Below are 8,406 nucleotides of genomic sequence, written 5' to 3' on the forward strand. Positions count from 1 at the left end.
TTCTGGAAGACACGGTTTATTCTTCGGCTATATGGAATTAGAAGGCGTACATCCTCACGGACACCATCCCGTGACCGCCCTGCGGGAGGAACTGAGCCTTGATTTCGAGCCCGAGATCGGTGCACATGCTTTACGGGATTCCTAAAAAAATCTTTTAGATTGTTGCGGCGCAGACATTTTGCACTGTGTCGCTTTATTACATGACGACTTGACTGCAGAAAATGCGAACGAAGGATAACGTAAGAAATTCTGAGAACCAAAACGGCTTTGATTTGTTTCCTTACGAGCTTTATTTTGTTGAAAATGACGATGTTATTAATGGCTGTATTTAGGCCTGTGGCATAAGTGCCTAGTTACTCGTCCAGTCGCAAGCACGAGTAAGGCGAGCCGTAACGGAACATCAGGATGAAATTGACGAGCGAAATATCAATGTGTACATACGGCAATTCGATAGTAGCGACACCAAATCAATAAGATCATGAGAAATAAACTGGACAACGAATAGTTCAGGTTAGCCAACATTATATATGCGATATTAAGCCAATTGACAAAAATCAAACACGAAACCTCATTATTACTATAACGAGGTTTGCATGAGAAATTAAAGTCCCTTAGCTAGACCTGGATAGGCAAAGCGTTCCGAACTTTCGCACCATAAGATTAAATCAGTTGGCCTCTATATACAATATTACGATTCGGTAGGTTAAAATTGCAACTGAATGCCTGTCTAGTGTCCCGAACAAGCGAAGAAACAGAAACAGCGCTTATGTGCTCGTATTCATACCCAGCTTACTCGCTCAAAATTCCAACCTCTCAGGAACCTAGCAAAACCACTTTAGGAAAGTGATATTTGGCATAAAGCCAGAAGTCAACGTGAAGATGAAAACACTAAAAGAACTTTTCAGGATTCTGAATATTTTTTTTTGTGTAATTCGCTGTCAAATATTACTCCCAATGCATTTCTATAGAATAGTTTCCATGGCTTAGGAACCTAGTCGTGCAACGTACGCGACTTGAAACTGTGCACGAAGCAAGTATTCACCCCAAACATTACCTGTGCAAAAGAACTTTTCATTTCGCTAAAAAATTACAGAGTAATCACTGTTGAAAGAACTGCCATGAGCGGGAAAGCTGCACATGGTCATTTACCCGGAAAAAGTTTATTTAGCTGCGTAATGAAAAGAAAGACAGCAACCGCCCCCCCCCCCTCTTCCCCTTTGTCTCGTTCCTCATAAAGTCTGATGCTGAGACGATCAAAACGGGAAAGATGCTTATGATCAGGGAGGGTCGTTCTTGCAGCCGTTGCAACAGGTCTAACAACGTGATATATGTTCGGCCCCAGATTAACCACCACCTGATATGGTTACTCGATAACGCCTGCAAATTACACGGTAAGTTTGCGCGGGCTCCGTGCAAGTGCGTTATGCTTTACCGCGTCGTGACGGTGTGCTAGGGCGTGGAAGAGGAAGCGGGGTTTTTTTATGGTGCCTTCCACCCCCCCCCCCTCCCTCCTGGTTCTTTGAACGGCAAGAGTGCAAGTATCATCAATATTGATTCATTTGAATTTTGCATATCCCACATTTATTTATTTTAATTATGCTATAGATGAACATGATTGTTCCGCTTCACGTTGCTTACCTATAAACTCCACTTCCAAGAGCAAATGATGAATAGAAATTGTTTTATCTCACCTGAGATGCATATCGTATTCTACATTAAACGCTGCATACATTGTGGGGCCTTGCCAACGGATGACTCCTGTCTTCCCACGCCATGCACCGGGCACTCCCTACGACGAAATTCCTGGCTGTGTTTCACATGTGTGATGTCTAGGCGTCATTCAGTAAATATATGATCCCGCGGTGTTTGTTTTTCCTGCCATCTTTTTCTCGCTAGCAGTCCAAAGTGGCTTTAAGAACCCCGGTGCTGTTATCAATACATTTCGGTGATTAGGCCAGCGATATACAGTTCCAAGATGGGTACAAGCCCGGCATTCCTAGGGCGATGCAGAACGTAACTATATATGTCACTGGGCGACATGCCGGACTCTAACCAAGCTTCCCAAATATAACCCCAGCTCGCTTCTCACCCACTAAGGCCTGACTTTTCCTCTTTTTTTCCTCTCTCTTTTTTGCCCATTTCCCATTTACCACGTGCAGGATAGCCAACTAGGCTCTAGCCAGGTTAACTTTCCTGCCTTTCTTCTACATTCTTCCTTCCTTCCTTCCTTAAACCCAATCAGTGCCAGAACAAAAACCCGGAAGTTAGAAGCATAACGAAAATGCTGAAGAGTACGGATTTTTGGGCGAGTTGGTGTTGCATTGCAGAAAAATTCATAGCGCATGCGGACGAGGACAAGGAAACAGAGACACCACGGAGCATCAAAAATGTTGAATTAGAGACCTCGAACGGGAATTAGTTCTCTTTATGAACCACCCTAATCGTTGTCGTTTTATTCCAATGGTCGGATTCTTCGTGTTAGAAAAATAACCGTGCCCAGAAAGCAAAAAGAAAAGATGAAAATAAAAGCGTCGAGAGAGCCATACGTGGAAGTTGCGCGCATAACTAAGCCCACCGAAAGAAACGGCAGCCGGCAGTCCAGGGCCACAGCTTACCCTTATGAAAATTTCTACGTCCAGTCAAAAGACAGTCTGCGTCCCGAAGGAAACAGACTGCGTGCGTCCTGTGTGTTTCCTCTGTGTTGGAATTTCGCCACCGACTTTCTGCGTACTCCAAGTGTCCCGTGTGTTTCCGTCCTCCATGCGTCCAGTCTATCTCCCAAAGGCAACACAGACACCATACGGCCTTTGTGTGTCCCCTATATGTCTTGAAGGCAACAGACCGCATTCGTCCCTTGTGTGTCCCCTGTATTGAAATTTCGCCACCGACTTTCTGCGTCCTCCAAGAATCCTTTATGTTTCCGTCCTCTACGTATCCCACAAGCTTCCACCTTTTGAGTGCCCTTTGCATGCTGTCAAATAACAGCGCCCAACAGCCAGCTGCATGTAGAAAATGTCAGCCAGCTCCACAGTCACTGTTTCATGCTGCAGCAGTTTCTGTAAGAGCAAGCTGACGAAAATCACATGAATCACACGACTCTTGCAAACCTGACTATTTTATTCAGGTTGGATCCATACGTGCTGCTGCCGCCTGCCACACCAGGTGTCGCCTCATCTTTACCCCTCACAGGACGGGATAGCCACTGCCCCGCTTGAACCTGAAATGACAAACGCATTGATCGCATATGAAGGGGTTTAAACAAACACGTCTCAAACATTTGCTGGTTATGCTTATAAATATAAAGGAGTGTTCCCACACAAAACTGAACCAAGTATCCTGAAAGAGAAGGTACAACTTCTAGGTTGCAAAATTAGCCACAAAATTTAGACCACATAAATTAACTAATGAGCTTACGAACATCAAATATGACATACTGTTACATAGGCAACACAACCCAGAACTAAGTACTGTTTAGATTCATGGCCTCCTCATGACGGGCATTTATACAGCCTCGCAAGAACATTTGAGATGAGATTATTGCAGCAGCACTGTGGGAACAACGCAATATGGGGGGGGGGGGGGGGGGGCAGGGAAGGCAACATAAAATTGCATGAACATGCTAAGACAGGCATTGATCAGTCGTCATCATGAGTAGTTGCTTGTGTCTACGCGTTCTTTGGAACCTATAAAGGCAGCAGTTTTATTGTGCATTTCGTTTACGAGACAGCACTTGCATTGTCTAGTTTGTCTGTGCTTGCTTACAAAAAGCAAAATGTACATCACCATGAACTGACCAACCTCTACGTTGGCTCCTCACTTCTTATATTTCCTTGTGTCGATGGGTAGCAGACACAGGAACAGAAATAAAAAACAACCCTAGAAAAACGTGGTGGATAGCACACTTGCACCCATCATTGCACGCGTGCCACGTGGTCACTCATCCCAACAGATGTACAGTGCACGGAGTGATGACCCCCAAGCAGCGAAAGCTGGGCGTGGTCGCTCTGTACTTTGAGAAAATACAAGCTACTAGAAAGATTTGACAGATAGCACAAACAGTGCAGGTGCGCCAACTTTGCACTATGGCACGAATTTTTCAACGCACAACAGAAAACGCACCGGTATGTCAGTGACACCGTGGAGGAGAAATTCGAAGACAAACCAGGACATCAGTGACAGTGAAAGGGTTAAAGCGGTCGAATACAGCAAATTTAATTTCAGGGTTTATACTTACCAGCAATGAGGAAAGCTACCGCAGTAACTTGAGCCGACTACTCTGTAACGTGCACTCAAATGCTAAAAACACACAAGCATTTTTGCATATGTTTGCACACAGAGCATTCATACTGTTCGGAAATAATGCAGGTTTTTCCTACTACAAACATCATAATATTGCCCCCAACCACGCCATTTGATTTGTTTACAAAATGTTTTGTTACAAGCACCTGGCCACACCCTGCAATCTTATCCTTTTTTAAGGGAACCGTCTTTTTCCCCTTTTTCCTTTGTATGCTGCACCAGCAGTCCTGTTTGATATGGAAAGGGTGTTGCTTTGCGATCCCTATCCTAGCTTTTCCTGTTTTTTATTGAAAATGTTCTCGATCGAAATGAATGAGTGCAAAAGAAACCCTGCAGCATTCAATTCGCCAACGCTCATCCATGCACGTCCCTTTGCTGACTCTTTCGAGGTTTGTTTTTTTTTATGTTTACTGCAGAGTACAAGTTTGCTCCGATAATCTATATTTTTACAAAAACCCTGCATTATCCGTGGCTACATAACAATATTCCAAACAAAGTCTGATACACAAACCAGAACCCCCCACAGCTCTTTCTTCAATTGCCGAGTACCCTTCTACAATTGATTGATTGTAGGGTTTAACGCGCCGACGCAACGCAGGCAATGAGGTGCGCCGTAGTGGAGGGCTCCGGATTGACCACCTGGGGATCTTTATCGTGCGCCGAAATCTCGTACACACGGGCGTTTTTGCTTTTCGCCTCCATCAGAAAAGCAGCCGCCGCGGCCGGGAATCGAACCCGCGACCTCGTGCTCAGCAGTGCAACGCCTTAGCCACTGAGCCACCGCGGCGGGTACCCTTCTACAATTAGGACCATCATTATATTTGCTAGAGTAAATAGCTGTTCGGGGGGGGGGGGCTACGATGGCCAGTGAGACTCATTACACTACATGAAACACAGTGGCAAAAAGGCACGCAGTACACCCTTTTCACTGCTAGGCACAAGTTGCATCTAGGGCATTGAAGTGAACTCACCTAAATTCTATTTCTGGGTGCATGGAATTGTTTCACTCATGTAATGTAATCCATAATATGACTTTTGAGTAGAAGTCTAAAGATCTAGTTCATCTGTAATAGGCGGTAGAAGAAAAATCCCCACACACTGTCTGTGGGTACCACGCAACTACCACAGTGAACAAGGGTGACAAAGTCGTTATTAATTAATTCATGGAGCAAGGACGCAGCCCTGATGCGACAAAAAAAATAAGAAAGGTACCAGGAAGTTTCTCACCCTCATCGGTTCCTTATTTTTTGCCCCATCTCTGCAATGTTCTTATGTCTTAATATCACTAAGGTACCACAAGAATGCCACAATGGTTTTCTATGTTTTCATGTTCTCTCAGCCTTCAAAATCGAGATTTTCATGCATTTCACAGCCGTAATGAACTCCACTTACAGGTCGTGCAGGAAAGATAGAAACAGGAGGCAGCCAATTCTTCTGGTAGCTCACAACGTACATCCTCCATGTCAAACACCTGGCCCTGTAAAAAATGGAAGTTCAAGTAGTAAACAAGCCGTAAATATGCGGTATAATGCCGTGAAATACTCGCTCTGACAGGACATGACAGAATTTCTTTTTTGTAGGGCAAAAAAGGCACCTTCAGTTCTTTCAAGCTAAAAAATAAGTACAGTGCTCACTGATTGAAACGCAACACTGCGAGCGCGTGGCCGCCAATACATGCAGCGCCGTCTATGGACGCCGCTGTCGCTGACAGCGCACCGCTGCCGCTGCGGGGAACCACTGCCCCGCTTATTGGCAACCCGAAGCAGCAAGCTTATGGTCAAAACACTCTCATCCTCGTGGTATACCACAATGCAACACCTAGCTTCCACGGGCGTCCACTGGCGGCGCTGCATGTAGCGCAGGTTACGCGCTTGCAGTGTCGCGTTTCAATCCGTGAGCACTGTACGTACATTACAATCCTTACAAGGCTTTCAGCCATACTTTAAAGGAACAGAAGCATCCTTACACTGAATTAATGTTAAACTAAGCCTATTAAATATCCCTAGGTGGTAGAAATCTGTGGCCCCAGATTTCCACTGTGCAAGCATATTCTCTGGTCCAGAGGGTGCGAAACGTTGTTACGGCTTTTAAAGGAGCCATGAAGAGAAAACACTAGTTTGGTTCATTCAAAGGATTCCGTTGCTAGAATCATGCTGACACCATTTTTAACATAAACTCCACTCAAATAAGCTACAAATTAGGAACAAAGGAAATGGCCATGCGACCCACTAGCTCATTTCCCGCAACAGAACCTATGTCATACCAGCCAGCTCTGCAGTTAGCGAAGGGTAAAAACAAAACAAAAGCAGAAAGCGGCTTGCCACGGTATGGTGGCACCATCTAGGTTAACTAACGGTAAAGAAGGTTTCCCAATCGGCTGCAGAGCGGCCGGTTCCTGTGATGTCATTGCAGACCCTGAAAATGCACGATTTAGCGGGAAAACCAAAATTTTAGCTTCAATTAATGAATTTCTCAGTGAATAAAGCATCGTTTGCATTTGGACAAGTGCTGGGGGCACCATACCACACGAAATCTTTCGAATAACACAAACTTGTATTTTGTCTTCATGGCGCCATTAAAATTCTCTCTGAGGCACATGGTGAACGTCTCAGCGTGCCAATACCTCCAAGGGGTAGGCAAGTTGAAATGCTGACGAAACGAAAAAACAGGATGGCGAAGGAGCACGGTGGCAAGCCCACGCCCTGTTTAATCTTTTTCGCACCGTGATTGTATCCCCATCACATGCATATTTGTAAGAATCAACACGTTTAACCCATGCTCAACATGTTACGGTCAACACAATTTATGCAAGCCAGCTACAAATAATGTCACACCACACAAGAATTTCTGTCTGATCATGACGATGCTGGATGAGCTTAGGAAGGTGGAAAAATTTCTTGCATTAAAACAGTGACGACTGCCCTGTGACTGCACCAGCAATGCAGGCTGGAACAGCATGTTTTCAAGCTGCGACGTCTAAACAATTATCTGGTCAAATGTTCACTGCCTAAAGACCTTGTGCATGTGGTACTACTTATAAAGTTGCTAGCAATGCTTAAATGTTTAAAATTCAACGTATATGCAACTCTTACGTATTATAACTACAAATGTAATGCAGCCTCCTTGCATTTCTTTACCCGCAAACGAAAACTACCCGTTAGAACAATGCTAAGCTGCCTACGTCCTGTAAAAAAATATACTGTGGGTCAACTGCCTCCTAAAAAAAAAAAATCGGGGAGTGGGCGTTTTGTTTTACAACCATTAACGCAGTTTTCTTTTTTTTTCATGCAACAAGCTTTAGCGTCGAATCCACCCAAGCCAAGCGGCGGCCGCTGGGCCGTCAGCATAATATTTTCGTTGCCGACAATGGCAAGGGGGTCGATCACTCACACAGCATACTGGCCGCCGCTCCTGGAAGCTCATTATGACCGCGCCGACGCAGCCGGTAATTTACAATAAAAGAAGCGCGGCGAGCCGAACACCAAGGAATATACTCAACACGTTTAACAAAACAGCACTGCGGCAACGCGTAATAAAATTTTAACATGCACCACGATAAACAATCACTTACGGCAGAACACGCAGCATTTTTCACACGTCGCGTCGACAGACTGGAACTTGCAGTAGAGACTCTTGATTCACGTAGGCACGCACAACTTGTCAGGTATTTTGTCAAATGGCGACCTCGATGTGCGTTTGCTACAGCAGCGCAGTACGGCGACGACACAGACGCTTTGCCAGCACTCACGATGTTTCAGGTGGCACAAGAGCACTAACACGTAATATTACGGCAGGAGGAGCACGTAGTAATTCACGTAACACCAGCAAATCGAAAACAAACCACCAAAACCACGCACAACGAACAACCCACGTCTTTTTTTGCGCACCTATTCGCCGCGAGCTCGACATGTAGGTGGCGACAGCGTCGCGCTGCTAGTGTGGATGCTCCGCTGAGCGGCCCGTAAGAATGCACACTGTGGGCGCGCTTCGTGCCTTTTTCCCGCCGTATGTGCGCACGAAAGGTGCAAACAAGAGTGGTATGCTGTAGTTCGGTTCCTCAACGTTCCATGTACAGCATGGAAGCGGCAGTCAGTTTTCATTACTACG

General features: G+C 45.3%; 1 long non-coding RNA gene across 1 annotated transcript; it reads right to left on the bottom strand.

Annotated features, from left to right (window-relative positions):
- Positions 1–3,099: 3,099 nt before the first annotated feature.
- Positions 3,100–8,184, bottom strand: LOC144152061 (uncharacterized). Its single transcript, XR_013319041.1, has 3 exons — positions 7,871–8,184; positions 5,692–5,776; positions 3,100–3,217 (listed from the first exon to the last, which is right to left on the bottom strand). It is a non-coding gene; the product is annotated as an uncharacterized LOC144152061 (long non-coding RNA).
- Positions 8,185–8,406: the final 222 nt, after the last annotated feature.

This window comes from Haemaphysalis longicornis, unplaced genomic scaffold (assembly GCF_048455015.1).
Source record: "Haemaphysalis longicornis isolate Haplotype H1 unplaced genomic scaffold, Haemaphysalis longicornis Haplotype H1 scaffold_9, whole genome shotgun sequence".
Lineage (NCBI taxonomy): Eukaryota > Metazoa > Arthropoda > Arachnida > Ixodida > Ixodidae > Haemaphysalis > Haemaphysalis longicornis.